Source organism: Poecilia mexicana, unplaced genomic scaffold, assembly GCF_051168715.1.
Source record: "Poecilia mexicana isolate PSO_F unplaced genomic scaffold, ASM5116871v1 scaffold_16, whole genome shotgun sequence".
Taxonomy (NCBI): domain Eukaryota; kingdom Metazoa; phylum Chordata; class Actinopteri; order Cyprinodontiformes; family Poeciliidae; genus Poecilia; species Poecilia mexicana.
In genome coordinates this window covers 18,704,440-18,720,727 of record NW_028263385.1, presented here as the reverse complement: position 1 = coordinate 18,720,727, position 16,288 = coordinate 18,704,440, and the positions used below count along the sequence as shown (strand labels likewise).

Sequence of the window (16,288 nt, the reverse complement as noted above, 5' to 3'; positions counted from 1 at the left end):
GTCAAATGTATTCACCAATCAAAAATATTAAATCACATCAGGTTCTATTTCTAAACTATTGAGTAAAAACAATGTAACAATGCAGACATTCACTGTACAGTCTTAATCTACAGGGTAAAAAGTTTAAGTTTGCTACATATAAAGTGTATATTCAAGATTATCCAGGCTTTTTAAAGGCATAACTAGTATTACATATTTTCTTGGTGTTTCTACAGAGTTTAAAGAAATGGTTTCACAATCTGCTTTGGAGTTCTACTACTTACCTCTAATTTAAAAGGTCAGCATTTGGGAAAGGGAAAAAAAAATAGGAAGACACATTGTTTTAAAAACTGTTCTGGTCCAGCCTGACTGTTTTTTTTTTTTTTTTATCTTTGCGTCTCTGTTAGAAAAAAACAAAACTGCACCAGCAGCTGGCAGGGACAGTTTCCATATCTTTGTTTTCAACCATTCAGAAGTCAGAAGCGTGCAGAGTTAACCGCACTGGGTGGATCCTGGCTGCTGTGTGTGATAATGAGGGGAGGCGTTGCCTGCAGTATAAACATACAGTCTACTGTACTGACAAGCTAAATACATGTTTATTGCTGCTTAAGAGCTTAAGCTATCTCAGATTTATTAAAAACCAAGATAAAAATGTTTGACTTGAACATGATCCTTTGGCTCAAGCTAAGAAAGTATTTTTTTTTCCCCACTCCGCCGTGAGCCCTCGGTCAGTATAAGTGTGGAAAAATAAATCATCAAGGTAAGTCTAAGGTCAGATGTGCTTGACTGACCTCCTGGGACAGAACCACTGGGATTTATGCTACACTGAGGCAGATGTTCCAGGTGCATCAGCTGCTGAACTGAGGTCTGCTTCACCCTTCGGGATTTCACACTGTCCCGTGCGGAGACAAACTCTGCATGGCAAAGTATATTTAGGCCATGCAATGAACTTCAATAACATCAATACTTCAATAATACAATAATTCAATAATGTGTTTTACCGTTTAAATGATGGGTACTGAGATTATCATTAAATGACAGGATGTTCAATTAATCTACAAACATAGAGCAAACTTTCAAGATAAAGATTATTATTAATTGTTGGTAACAGATAATGAGAACAATGCCACCGTTTTGGTCTGAAACAGGATATTGTGAAAAGTTTCTTCCTTTTAATGCACAGTTCTTCCTCTCTGTTGTCACCTTCTGCTATGTGAATGGTTGGAATGGGGGAAGAAGCATGATTTCTTGCAATCCGATATGTATATCACAACATTTCACTGGAATATATTATCCTACTATGAATAAATCAATACATATAAATGCATTAAACTGGGTTGTTGTTATTGTCTAGATAATATTTGCATATTATACACTAAAGTGGACTAAAATTGGTTAAACTGATATTGTTTGTTTTCTTGTTGCCATGTCCTAACACAACCTTACTAGCAAATTAATTCAATATTTAGAAATGAAAAAAAGCCATGTCAAAGATTAGTGTTGAGGCCTTGTAGACTCAACTCCCATGTTAAAGGAAGCACAGATACACATCACAGATACCACTCTAAAGATGGATATAGTCACTGTGCCAGAGATCTCTTTTTGCAAACACAGGCAAGTTTGCCAACTTCTAAACTTGGCCCGTCTCAGCTGTTCCTCGGATGCAGGGCCAGTCCAAGCTACAAGCAGGTGCTCAGGTCCTCCTGCTGGCTTATTTTCCCCATGGGAAAATAAATTGATACCAGACAGGTAGGTAAATGCACCAGCTTCACACACAATAAGAAATATATTAATACTTATGCTAACAAAGTTATAATGTAAAACTAAATAGGTAGTTTCTGCAGTTTCTGTCAGAGCTCCGAACACAGTTCAGTGAACTTTTCATATATGATAATAGTAACAGAGTAATGGCTTTTGTTTGTAAAAACAACAATAAGTTTGATCTTTCTGCTCTAAAAAAACAAAAAAAACAAAAACAAATAAGAAATAAGATTTTCCAGCTTATTGTTCTGTAAAACTGTGCATTTCCTCTGATAATCAGTTGCTAATTGTTCAAGATTAGGTGAGTTTCAAAACAGTTGTGAAATGTGAAAGAAACACGACACATGATGTTAACTATTAAAAAAAAAGCGTGGCATGCATAAGGATTCAACCCCTTTTACTTTGATGCCACGAAATAAAATCCAGAGCAACCAGCTGTTTAGAACTCAACTAATTTATAGAGAGAGAGAGAGAGTCCTTTTTGAGTTTCTAAGTTTGAATACAGTTGGTCTATGAAGGTGTAAAATATTTTCACTACCTGTATTTAAATAGTTTAATAAGTGCAAATAGTTTTGTAAGAATTCTGCTCAGGGCTTTAGAGAACTTTGGGATAGCTATGCCAAACAAAGCTATTATCCAACTAAATGACATAGTTCCAAATAGCACGTTTTTGAAAACATTAAAAAAAAGGTCTTTAAAATATTTGTGCACTATAAAATTGCCACTGTGAAAGAACTAAACAGCGCCCTCATGTGGAACTAGGAATAAAGTTCGTAAGTGGTGTTTTTATTTGCTGACACGAGTTTATGTACCGGCCGGTGGTCTCCGCAAGAAAGACCCAACCTTGGGTTTATTATTCAGTGAAATTCACTGACATTAGTTTGCTAAGTGTTGAGACTGAATCACATGTCTGTTTGAATGAAGGCGCAGACTCACCTGACGTGTGAAACGTAATATTTTCACGCACAAGCAGGAATATTTTTTAGAAGGATCATAACACCGGATTCGGTGCTGTATAGACCACCCAGCAACCTGAGCCATTTTTTTAGGCACAGCTTCCACCTTCTGATCCGATCTCCACCCATCCCCAGCAAGTGCTTCGTCATTGCAGCTGCGTCACCGCCTCTCTCTCGGTCTCTGTCGCTCTCAGTGGAAACCTGATCGATTAGTTTCTGAGTTGACCCAAAGGCGAGCAGCAGGATTATGACATGGAATAAAGGTGGGGAGAGGCCACAGAGGAGCCACGTATCAGCTCAGGTATGACTTGTCTTCCGGGACGCCGCCGCTTGTGTTGTTGTTGCACACCTTGCGCGTAGCAAGCTCCCGTTTTCTGGTTTTCCACACGGCAGCAGTTCTTTTAGAGTTCAGTCAGCGTAGCTTGTGCTGTGGGATTATGTCAAACACAACCAGGTCAGGGGTATTTGTGGCGCCAGACTGTGTGGGGAAAAGAAATAAGCAGGGGGCTTAGATTAAAGCAGTGCTTCAATGACATAATAATGACAAGAAATACACGATAAAGCTGGTTGGACTCTGATGTCTGGGGCCCCAAATACATAGAAATCCAAACATAAAGAGCTGCAAGCCTGAAGGTATGAACTAAAACACAGTGTTGAGCTGAAAACTAAAGCAGAAACTTAAATTCAAACCTGTTAATATATATATATTTTTTTAATTTAAATCTGCTGTGAGACTTCTGTAATGGCGTATATTTTAAATAAATTTGTTCCTTTCCAGTTAATTTGCATGTTTTAAGTTAAATAAATGTTTGTTTTTCATGATCTGATGCACTTTTTCTCTGTCTCTGCTTCTGTGTGGTCTTCTCACTGGTGCTGCCAACACAACGTGTGATGACCTGCTAAACACGAAATATGTGAGTACCAAATAAAAATCCAAGTTTTAATGAGCTATTGTTGCTTATGTCGCAGTCTGATATTACACATAATTATACACCATTGCTTTAACTTGGGCATCTAAATATCGGACAATATTCCTCAAGTGTTAAGCATTTCATTAGTTTAAAGCTTTTCTTTAAAGTCATACCTACTCGTTTTTAAATTACATTTTGACTCGGAGCAGTTGTCCACTATAATTAATGCCTTCTCCTGAACTACGTTGTATTCTCATTATATCTCATTTATTTTCCTTTTGGCACATTTTTTTTGTTGCCAACTTTCAAGACCAATTTGAGCAAGATATCAGGCAAAAATTACAAGGAAAGCTTGGCGGTAAAATAATTTAACAGTTTCTGTCAACCAGCTGCACGTTCAGCTGCCAGCTAAACCAGCTGCGGGAGGGGTGCTGTGGCAGTGTCTCCCCGAGGCCTCTGAGCGCAAACACGTCTTTATCTATCAGGAACACATGCTCATAGAGTCCATTAGACTTCACTGATAAAACATAGTTGGCCTGATGTGGAATCCCCATCAGTTAATTCATGGTAAAGTATATCGTCAAACTACAGTTGCAGGGTTTTACAAAAGGCAAGTTAAGCCCAGAAATCCCAATATAGCTTTTATTTTTTTATGCATGCAACTGCATTGGGAACACTTCACACACTATGCCAAAGCCAAGCAGAAGAAAATGGGTCACATTTGTTGTCATTCTAAAGCAAGTAAGGAAGAAGAGAAATGTTGGGCAGTTTTTCTTTGCAAACTCAAACACTTACTAAAAGATTCCCTGCAGGTTTAGTTTTCCTGTCAATCTCTAGACTGAGATTTATTCGGATAAAGCCTGTTTGTGAGAAATGCATGGAGTTGAGCAGCATCACCTAAAAATAGATATTCCAGCACAGGATTATTGGTATGTGCCTTATGAACGACATGATTTTTCCTAAGCACAGGCTTTTGGATAGAGTAGGGTCCGCGGTTTGTGCTGGCAGTACATAATGAGATCTTGGTGTTTGGAATCATGATTCTCCTGAGATTTCCTCTTCAGCACAACTTCTTTTGAATATTTTGATATATTCCAAGTGACTCACAATCCTTGTTATGAGATGCATCTAATGATCTCATGTTTCACACTGTGGCTTGAATTCAGAGGGTACGGCTCATTTGACTGTCTACGGGTCAGACCTGGAAGAAAACACAAAATAAACAGTGGGTGGTAAAAGCCCTACTGACTCATCAAGAATATGTACTATGTATTCGTGCTCTGTATGCCTGTTACACTGTACATAGTGTAGTGCTAATCTGTGGAGCATTGTTTAAAGATACTTTTTGAGTTCTTAGCAAACTGCATTGCAATGCAGCTAAGTTGTTTCAATGCGAAAACAATGAACGAAGAGTAGAAAGACATCAACACTGCATATTTTGCTTTTATTTATTGCGCATCATATCATCAATGTGGCATGTAGCACCATTGTAGGCTATTAAATGTTTTCTTGCTGTTGTGCAGCCATATTTGACTACATTTTAAAACTAGTGCAACAGTAGTACCTTTCTATTTTGTTGTTATATCTTCAAAACAACACATTTTATCCATTGCCACTGACATCTTATTCAGTCTATTTTGAAGTTTCAAGTTTGAAAACTTGACACATTAAAGGCAACCTTTAACCAAACATACTGCTGGTTGTGACCTTCAGTCCCAGGCTCAGGATGAGTTGATTGTTTCTTCTACGATACTAAAAACTGAGGGCCATGATGTCTTTCAGTGTGTGGCTTCGAAGCTGTGGAACATTTTGCTTCTTTGACTTTTTTCTCATTCTTTAGGCACTTTGAAAAAGATGTAAACCTTTGTGTTTTATTAAGCACTTATTGCCATGATTTTATTGTCAGTTTTTGTTGTTTATGTTACTTTTAATGTTATTTTATCTGTTGTACAAAACTCTGGTTTATGAAATAGCATGTTTCTTTATTCACTTCTTTCATACGTTTTTATTTAGTTGTTTGAGAAGTAGACTTTTGACTTCAGTTAGATTTGATTTTGAATACCATGCAGTTTTTATGTTTGCCTAGATGCTGTATTTATTTTATCCACCAGATGGCAGTGTGAACCAGCTTGGCCAGGACAGCAATAATCCTGCTGAACACAATTCGGGAAGCATTCAGTTGGCCTAGAATCTCTGCTAGAATTACTTGTGTACCACACTGCGAGCCTCAGATCCAAATTAATGTTTTTAGTGCATGCAAATAGCATTTTTTTTTACCTGGAAAAATCTGAATCTCTTATTATCAAAAGTGATTTGTAATTTCCTAAAATTTCCCTAACTATATTAGCTTGAGAATTCCAGCTGATGGAAATACAAAACATGATTGCATGCTTGCAGAAAAAAAAAAAATACAGAGGCACGAACCATTCCCGATTCATACATTTTTCATAACATAATGGCGCACTGTGAATATTAATACACGGCTGCCCCTCCGTCCCGCTCGGTGTTCCTGAGAGCTCAGCACGAATAAAACCCCTGCAACCATGCCTCCCATACATGCAATGTGATTTTTATATTTAAAGCTTGTTTGAAAGCTGGGCACGCTGTTTTACATTAGAGTTGGAGACGTGGCAGTGCAGTCGCGTGTGAGGGGATCTGTACCTAAATGCAGTTTTGATAGTCAAAGGGAGAGAGAGAGAGAGAGAGAGAGAGACGTACTGGGCGGAAGCACTGCGATGGGGGTCGTTATGTAATCACTGAGTGGCCGTGCCAGGAGAGGGATAAAGATGTTCGAAACAAACATAACCCCCAAGCACTCAGCTGGAGTAATGCACTGCACCATCATGTGGTTTGCCTTTTGAACAGCAGAGAACAAGGAGGCAGAGTTGTTTGTGTCAGTTTTTTTTTTTGGGTGTGTCCAGTCCACAGTGTGAGTGTGTTTTGAGGAGTGGGTCGTCTCGGTGTCTGTGGTTCCAGGCTGTCACTGTCTCAGGGGACTGTGGGTCTGTAAAGTGCTGCTGCTGCTGCTCCTGCTCTCCTCCCCTCTGCTTTCTGTCTCTGCTCCCTCTCCTGGGTCCAGCTAAACACCTGCTCCTTGCAGTATAGGCACAGGGATGGGGAGGGGTTTCCAAGCAACTGAAGGCTTCCTCTTTGTTTGTTTTACCTGGTTGCTCTTTAGATCCAAAAAAACTAAAGTAAAAGGAAGCAGATTCTACCAAAAAAAAAACTTATACAAAATACGCCTTCGTGTTTGCTGGCTTCCCCCCCATGGGTTTTTTTTTTGTAAATGTTTAACATCGCTGTTTGGCAGGCTGTGTGTATAGTAAGTTTGCTCTGTGATCAAAGTCTAACAGATAACAATCAACATAGTTTCTCTTGGTTTGGTTTCCTTACTGTCTCGTGAAGCCTGCTGCCTAGTTCACAGCAATAAGAGTTATCGGATTTATGGAATAACATTTAACCCGGTAAGATAATTCTTTTTCAATCAATTGCGACTGAGTATAAATGACAGAAGTTTGGCTATGTGAGACAAAAACAAAAAAAAGATGGTGCCGTGCCCCTTGTGGTTAAGAGAATAATAAACGCTCTTTTCCTCCACACACCCCCTCTTACCCACTCTGCCTATAAGCCGTATGTCCCTAATGGGGTCAGGCAGATGGGTGGGGACCGTGGCGGGCTTCATGAAGACAAGCTAGTGTGTGTGTTTTATCAGGCACATGTGTTTGTTTCTTAAGTTAGGGTGTGTTAACAGTTTTCCTGACAAATTTCTTATTTCCTCATATCTCCCAAAATATTTCAGTTTCAGTACCACTTATTGTGCTATAAAAAGCAGTTTTGGTAGGTATTCAGCCTTAGCCATTAAAATTCTTTACATTTTAAATGGTCAAATTCATTAGTATTGCATTATCCAATTTACATCTGAAAATATGTTAATGCAACATTTTAATTGGAATTTAAGAGCATGTTGGTTCCATTCACTGCTTTTCCTACTCATTATCCAGTAGAGTCCAGACATTGCCAATGAATGGCGCATCCTAGCCATGCTGTCGTTGAAACGTTAGAATAAATTTAATATGTTTAGTATTGTTCAAGTGTAGCTCATGCTACAGTGCATCTGCGTGTACATGTGTATGTTGATAAACTGCATATATAATTATATGCTACATGGGGTTACGCTTGGCACTGTTTTCTGGGCAAATTGACTAGGGTTTCAGTCCACCTCATTGGCTGCACTCATCAGCCTTTGAGTTTACCAAGAGTAGAGTAAACTTTCAAATTTCACCACAGACTGTCATTTGTGTGGTGAAATTGAAGGTGGCAATTCCTTTGCTTTTCCAGTTCTGGAAAAAAATTTGGAAAGTTGTGTGTACAGCCTCAAAATCAGCTGATGAGGCTGCCTGACACAAAGTAACTTTAGTGTTTCAACACAAAGTTGTGCTAACTTCAAGCAGTGCCTTGTGAAAATGTAGACCGTTAACATCCACTTAGCAATTTTTCTTTCTTGGTACGAAGGTGATTCGTTTTAAATGGCTAAAATAGTTAGTGCCTTAACTGACAATTTTTTTGTACTCTGTATGTTTATTAATTTTCTATAAACTCATGGCAAAATGACACAGGTCCACTATTGGTAAGGGAACTATTTCTGGTAAGTTAGTTTACTTAGAAACATCAAAATGATCATTTTAATTTTTATCACATGATCTTTAACCCTTGTGCATGCGAGGACTGAGGCAAACGTAGAGGACTGTGGCAAATGATGCAGGTTTTACGGGTGTGGGGTCGGTTGGACCCCATTTCTAAACACAAGGGTTAAGAGAAAATCCTTTGTTTTTGACATGCAACATAAGCAAAATATCATCTAATTCTAACAGCTAATTTAAACAGTGTAGTTGGGTTTGGTTGGGTGCCTAGATTAATAAAAATGTAAATATGGAGGGAAAGAAATCCTGCCGCAGCTCCCTTCCCCCTCGCCCCCCCTGCTTCTGGACATTGAACTCTGTTAATAATTGCTCTCTTTAGCTACTTTATGGCTACTGCAGCACAATCACAGACAATAAATGGAAACACGACTATTTCAAACAGCCCTTGAGAGTATCGATTGCTTTTCTTTTCAAACTGGAATCCTGCAGCACCGACTGACATTCATTGGCATATACAGGATCGCATGAAAGTTGTGCCCATCTTCTGTCTAGAGCTGAGGCTGCTCTGGCTGAGCCAGAGACTCCGCCCCTTTACGAGCATCAGGACACCTTCAGCACAACAAAGCATGTGTCGCTGCGAAACATTGATACTCCCCTGAACGTCAGGAATATATACCGGGAAATTATCGGATATTTTTGGGCCCTTTTTTTGTCTCCCTTGATGCTAAACTCAGAGTAGGTAAGCCCAATTTAAGGTGTACGGTGGGTGCGTTTGAATGGGTGTTTGTTTTGTTGTGCGTTCGGCGCCATTTTTTTCGTAAACAGATTTTTTTTTTTTAAATACCCCGGCGCACGTTCGTCCGACACAGCCCCGCTACTATGTTGCACTTTAATTCAGAAAAAAAAAAAAAAGTTGCGGGAAAACGATGCTTTTTAGACTCTGTCACGACATATTCAGAGATCTTTAAAAAAATATTTAGAGCAAATAAAGTTATATAACCTATTTCGTTCGGGTATAGACCCCCGCAGCAGTCTTCTTGCAGCATCTTTAATTAAAAGTAGTCCCTCCTGGCGGAGGCAGCGGTGTTGTTTTTGTTTTTGCATGTGCGAGTTGTGTGTATAAAAATGAATGAACATAAACACGAAAATTTAAAGAAGACTCGGTTTGCTAACAACATAAATGGTTAGTATGCACTTTTAAAATCCCGTTAAATATATTGGTGCATTCCCTGTTGATGCCTTTGGAACACCAATAACCTGCAAAACAACCAGTTATTTTTACGTACAGTGTACATACTTGGATAAGACATCAGCCGGAAGCTAATGTTTTATCCTTTAAATTAATCTTTAAATTAATAATATTTAAGAATTCTAATGATATATGATGAAGGAATTTGTGTTAAGTTTGACTCTCACATATGACTAGACTGGATTATTGCTGGACATGAATTAGATGCGTTTGTCTTGTAAAATGCCATTAAAGATTAATGACATTAATCTTTAATGATTAATGTCATTAAAGATGACATTAATCTACAGAAATGCACTACATGGAAATAATATACTTGTATGTGTGATGTGCGTCCACAATGTTCAGATGTTATTTGGGTATTTCCCCCTCCCACTGTTACAGTGATGCTTTGCATTTACTTTCTTTCTGCTTGACCTGCCTTGCTTTTGCCTCCCTGAGGAATGCAGGGGGTTAAAAATACCCACCTCAGCTGAAAAAAAGGGCGGGAGTTTGTGAAGATTGTGTTGGTTTGCCGGAGCCCTCCCTACATTTAACGTGCTCAACAGCATCTCATCCAATAAGCCTCATCTCCATCGATGATACGGCTGAATATATATAGTCAGATAATCTTTCGTGAGGAGCTGCAGATGTGACGCATGGGGGGATGAGGCAGAGTTAATGCTGCAGGACTAGGAAGTTTTTTATTTGTTTTTTTATAAGCAACAGAAGTAAACAGAACCTAAAAAAACACTAGTGATGACGCCCTGGTAGGATCTCCTGTTGGTGAAGCAGTGGTGGTGTAGACACACAGGAAGCACCTGAGGCGATGTTGAACAATGTTTTCGGCTCTGCTGTGACAGAGTGAGGTCATTAAGGTCCCAGAAGGGCTTGCTGGTGTAATCCTCTTTTGGGAGTTATGATGCATTCGTACAGTTAGGCATACTGCTCTGTTCTGTGTGCAGATCCAAACAGGAAAGAAATCCACACATCATTCAGTACTATTCTTCTTTCTGAATGGAAAACGTGAATTTAAGCTGGGCGCCAAGTTCATGAGGCACCTTCCTTTGAGCTCTGCTTTTAAGATCTTTCACTAATGTTCAAATTTATTTATGTCTCTGCTATTAGCTGATTGCACTTTTGGCTGAGTTTGATGCTCAGAATGGCTTTTAAATTGCTTTCAGTGAAGCCACACTAAATCAATCATGCTGCTTCATTCTTTTCCCATGCCGTTTCATGTTACAACATCCGGCTCACAGACCATCTGTGTGTATTGATCATTTTGAGACAAAGACCTGGGCAAAGATTTCTGTCTTCAGTTTATAGAAGATGTGTGCTGTGCATTACTCTTGGATGTGAAATCTTTTTCTACACATTTTTGAAGTGATCTGGTTATTCTGCCTCTGTACTAGTTTGTATTTTTGCAATTTTGGTTGTTTGGCATGCGAAAAGGTTCCTTTCTGCGAGGCTTATCTGTCCGAACCATTCTTCAGTTCAAAGCTTTCTTGGGGACAAGCCACACTAAGGTGTCAAAACATTTTCATTTTAATATGGATTCTCAATAAAAAGTCGATATGGCAATTGGCTGCCCCTCCCCTACATGTTGCTGTGCATTGTCACTCAGTTGGTTGAAACAAAGCTACTACATTTCCCCCACGCTTGAAAGATGGTCAGGCATATTTGGCTGCCAAAAAAGCACTACAGTGATTTAAAACTACAGTTGGCTGAAGTCTGAGTATTGTTTCCTTTAAAAGAAATTAGATCATGTTAATCATCCGTCTATCTAGCCTTTATCTGAAAACGATTGTCCTTGCTGAGTCACAAGGGGGACTGGTGATTATCTGCAGTGATTAATGTTAGACCATTTTTATTTAATACTTGGTGCTATTTCAACTGAAGGTTATTATGCAGTGTGAACATTATAGCAACCTAAGCCTATTTAAGCACTTCATACCTTTTTGACAGCCAATGAATAAAGCAATTAAATAATTTTCAAAAAGTTACTTGAAAATGCGATTTTTTTTTCTTCCAGCTGGAGGCCACTTGCATATTTTCATTTTATCAGGAGTGATAATCTCTCATAATTTAATGCGCCAATAGGCTTAGTTGTGGATCAGAACAACAGTCAATGGGAAAAGGAGCAGCAGTGGTTCATCCTGTAACCGGTGGATTGACGGTTCATATCCCAGTTCTGTCTGTCTCAGTCACTTTCCCGTTGTGTCCTTGGGCAAAGCCTTCCCTCTTGGTACTGGTCAGATGGCTCAGTGGAGCCGATTGAATGGCAGCTTCTCTTCTGTCAGCCTGTCCCAGCTGCGGCTACAATGTACCAAGCTGACGGTGATAAGCTACATTGATCGGCAGGCTAATTACAAAGAAAAGAAAGTCTGAGATTTGTTTTCGCTGCGTCAAAACTAGTGTACTTTTTTTTAAAATTTTGTAATATAACTCTATCAACCTGGTGCATGTACATTGCCTAGGTGCAACTGAATATATTTACATCACTTACAATGAACCTTTTCTTAAACCCGAAGAAGTCTAGTTATGATGTTGCAAGCCAAGGTTGGGTGTTGACAGAACATGCCATTAGTTTGTTGCAGAGTCCACCTTTATACGCTGGCCTGCATTCTGTGTTTACTAAGAGGGGCCTGAGGCTGACATCTTACTCTTGAGTTACATTACTGCATTTTTTTTTTCCCAGCCAGGTAGGTGGGGCTTCTCATAAAACCATGAATCAGCACAACGTGTCACTATTTTCATCACTACACACACACACACACTTGCAAAGGCAGACAAAAAGATTCGATGGAGACAGTGAGATGGATATTGCAGGCAGGTAGAAGAAGATAATCTCACTTGGTCACTTGAGGGCTGATTAACTCTAAACTCCTTCTAATTCCTTAAGCCTGCTCTCAGTATCCAGGAAACATGCTTTCTTTATGTTCACTCCTATGTACTATTTTATTGAGAACTCCTTCTAATATGTGACCAGGTTATTTTAGGAAAGAGTAGCACACATGTGCAAAAGAATGGATCAGTTTCAGCTCTCTTTAAAATGAGGATGTAAAATGCTGTGTGAGCTCTTGCCTCTGTGCACACATGTTCGCACATGTGCATATGCGTGTTATGTGAAGCAAGGCGTGAACAAAAATAGATATGAGCTGGGCCAACTAATGAGTCCCAGCATCTTGGGCACATGTAGCTATTTTTAAACTGTTGCCTCCTCCTCTATCTGCAAGCTCTTCTTCCTCTCCCCCCACTCCCTTCTGATTTTGATGCACAAGGTATAACTGAGACCTGAAGTGTATCAATTTATGGTTTTGGTTTCCTTACGCAAGACAAAACACCTCTGTTGGGTTTAAAAAAAACAAAAACATTAAGTTTATTTGGCAATTGGTTTATCAGTAACTGACAAAGTCAGTTACTTTTATTTCCAAACTTATATATTTTATCATATTTTACTTGCCATTATTTTAGATTTAGATATTTTTTTTTGTTTTGTTTTTATGTGTACAGTCTATGGTTTATGTTTTAGGTTTTTCATGTCTTTATACATTCTTATTGTTTCTATTTGATCTCTCATTGCATAATTACCAGTCCACAATTCCTTTTTTAAACTTATTTCCATTATGATAAAAAAAACAAATACAAAAAACTTTGACATTTCTAGTATTTTTTATTTTTTTTAATGTTCCTCCATCTGTTTTTAAGCAAAGCTCTTTGTGTTACACTGGTTTCTGTTAAAATGGCTCTACAACTAAACTTTGATTGAAAACAAATGCTTAGATTTTACATAAATGAAAAAAGAAACACCCAGTTAAACCGAATAATAACCTAAAAATCAAATCACTGAGGATCTCTAGTCTTTGTGCTTGCATCTGATCAGGCTCTCTGTGAGCTCACTCTTGCTTGGAGGGTGGCCTACTTCATCTATTATTCATCTTATTACAGGCTCTAATTGTGTGTTATTGAGGTCCGTCGTTTTTCTTCAAAAAATATGACATTTCATTACTACTCCTTCCCCTCCCATTAAAGTACGGGTGTTATTTGTCACATTACGAAAGATTGATGGTGCATTGGGAAACCCTGCGCCGTCACCGTCGTCTAACGTCGGTCCTGACGTGGGTCGGCCCTGCTCAGCTGGCCGACAGCAGAGATGTTAGATGGGCTAACACAAAATGGAGGAGGCAGCAGACACAAGCTCAGCTGGTCCATTAGGAGCGTGTCTGTTTCCTGACACTCAGAATTGAGATGACGGAGCATTAAGACGCCCGCAGGAGGCCGTGGGCATCGATGCATAAAGGTGTGCGCGTTTGTGTGTGCGTGGTGACCCAGGGAACAGACCCATGGAGTGGAGGTGGTGGTGAGGGGTCCTGTTGGGGGAAGGGCAGAGTGGATTAGTAATAGAGTGCGGCACAGTTATTGGTCACTGGACGCAAACAATGGGAGGGCTAAAGAGGATTTGGTCTGTTTGAGTGCCCCCCTCCTCCTCCTGTCCTGGAGAGCCAGTGGGAAGTGTATGGTGTAGAGATCCGGGATGCACCATTTTGGGCGGCCTTGTACATCTGGAGGATCGGCCTTGTCTGCTGTCCCCCACACCTCTTCATAGGACGTATCGGAGACAAAAGCATTATTCACCAGTTAGACAGTGGCGAGACACGATAATTGTCTGTCATATCAAAGCGAATCGATTATACAGTGGAGGCCCTGTAACATTTATTTATATATATATATATAAATATATATATATATCACTCAACAGAAACATTGGGTAGTTGTGTAATATCTGCAGTTTATGTTGGCCTGCTGGGTAATTTAATCAGCAAGTTTTTAAAAATATCAAGTCTGACTCATTTTTATGAATCTTCAAAGCACATCAACCTTCTGCAGATTATTGGCTCATAAAACTGTGATTCACTCATAGAAACAATGAGACCGATTATTAAAAAGTTCTCTGGAGAATTATTTATTTGGTTTTATATTATGTGTTAGTTTTGATACTTGAGGTTTTGGAGAACTTGCTGTAACTAACGGAACAAAAAAAATTCTTAAGAAGACAGTTCTACTGTCAGTGTGTGACCATAAGCTCAAACATGCCTTATCTACGCAGCAGAACAAGGATCCGAAGCCCACCAACAAGTCCAACGCTGAATGGGTGGCCTAGTCAAAGTCTGGACTTAAATCCGATTGAGATCATTGATTGATATGAAACATTTAAATGTGACATAAAAGCAAATACGGAAGACATCTGCGATGGGCCAAAGACTTTTCCACACCTCTGTATGTCATTGTTTTGTACAAAAATATCATCTAGGTACTTTGAATGCTTTGTTACTGTATACAGAGCATTTGTTTCCCAGAACAGAATGGGTGTGTTGCGATAGAAAGAGCCAGCCATGCCTGCTGAAGATGAGCCAGGCGGCGCTAATAGGCAGATCTTGAGCAGAATACCTTCTTTGTGTTTGGGCGATTTAATGAGTCCGTGATAGGCCATCAGAACTCCATGTTGGCTCAGTCTCCAACAAGGAGGCCTATTGTGTGATGAGCTGATGGGCTGTGCATGTGTCAGTGCTACATTGTAAATTATGGGTCACAGTTTGCTTCATATTTGCCTAAAAAAAAGTCTGTAATGAAATTTGATGTCATTTATTTGAACAGCAGTGTAGATGAAAGGAGACTAGAGTTTCTGGGTAAATTTAATTTAATAGCAACATATGTCTGGTGCGTGATGAATATATTTATACATGGCACCATCCATACACACTGGCACAGATTTAAAGATTTAAAAATTAATTCAGCTTCTGCTGTAAAATGAAATGAAACTGAAGTTTTTCCCAGAGTTCTCATCTCTGTGAGCTTTTTTATTTTCTAGATGGACCATCCTTGTGTTGATAAACTTGAGTTTTGTTTCACACTGTTTCAGTTGATATTGCTCTGACTATTAATAGATGCAAGTTTAACAAAGTCTATTTTCTTTTAGCCATTTTATGTGTGCTTCTGGTTTTATTAGTCACATTGATAACATATACCAGCAGAGGGGTGCTAATACATATTTTGGACTGATCGTCGACTGGCCCAACTGGAAATTAGAACCAAAATTAATTGAAATTGGATCTAAAACAGGGTTTTATTCACTTAAATTGAATTCTAGAGCATGATTGAGCGAGATTTTTCTTAGCATGTCCTCAGTCACCGATTCATCAAGGTTTGAGCAGCTAAATTTCAGTGGATTTATATTTCTGTTTAAGAATTTTCAGTAAAAAATATTTTCCTTTTCTTTTTTTTTGTAATTCTTTTAATTGAGCATCGAAAAAAAAATGTTTATTGTAATTTAAAACAATGGCTTCTCAAAAACAGCCCAAAGTTAAAGAGGTAATCTGCTTCTCTGAGAAGATACAGGCTGCGACAAATATATATGTACAAATAAACCCAGTTATTTAATTTACTTTATGAAACAAAATATCGCTTGAACTTTTTTTTGTCACACCCAAAATATAATAAATCAAGTAAAATTTTGTCCGATAAGATCCATTTAGAGTAGATAGCAGCACTGCTCATAGTAATTACTGATGGAGCATCTTCCTGTTACCTGCAGAAGGCTAACTTTGTGTTGAAGCAGCCAGGAATGTGCTGCCAAGATGCTTTAGTAAGATGCAGCTTCCTTTCTGTGATCCTTTTGACTTTTTTTTTAAAACAACTCAGTAACACTGGAAATGTCATACTGTTGGTCTTCACTAAGTAACAATCTCCACACTGAAGAGTGTTGTTGTCAGTGAAACCCGGCTGTAGCTTTTAACCAGATTGAATTTTTGGTTA

At 38.9% G+C, this 16,288-nt stretch overlaps 1 protein-coding gene across 1 annotated transcript in view; it reads left to right on the top strand.

Annotated features, from left to right (window-relative positions):
* Positions 1–3,049: 3,049 nt before the first annotated feature.
* Positions 3,050–16,288, top strand: part of LOC106904282 (uncharacterized) — a 41,705-nt gene continuing 28,466 nt past the window's right edge. Inside the window, exon 1 of the mRNA XM_088013891.1 lies at positions 3,050–3,610. The gene's annotated coding sequence lies outside the window, so the exon portion shown is untranslated. The remainder of the gene's footprint in view (positions 3,611–16,288) is intronic.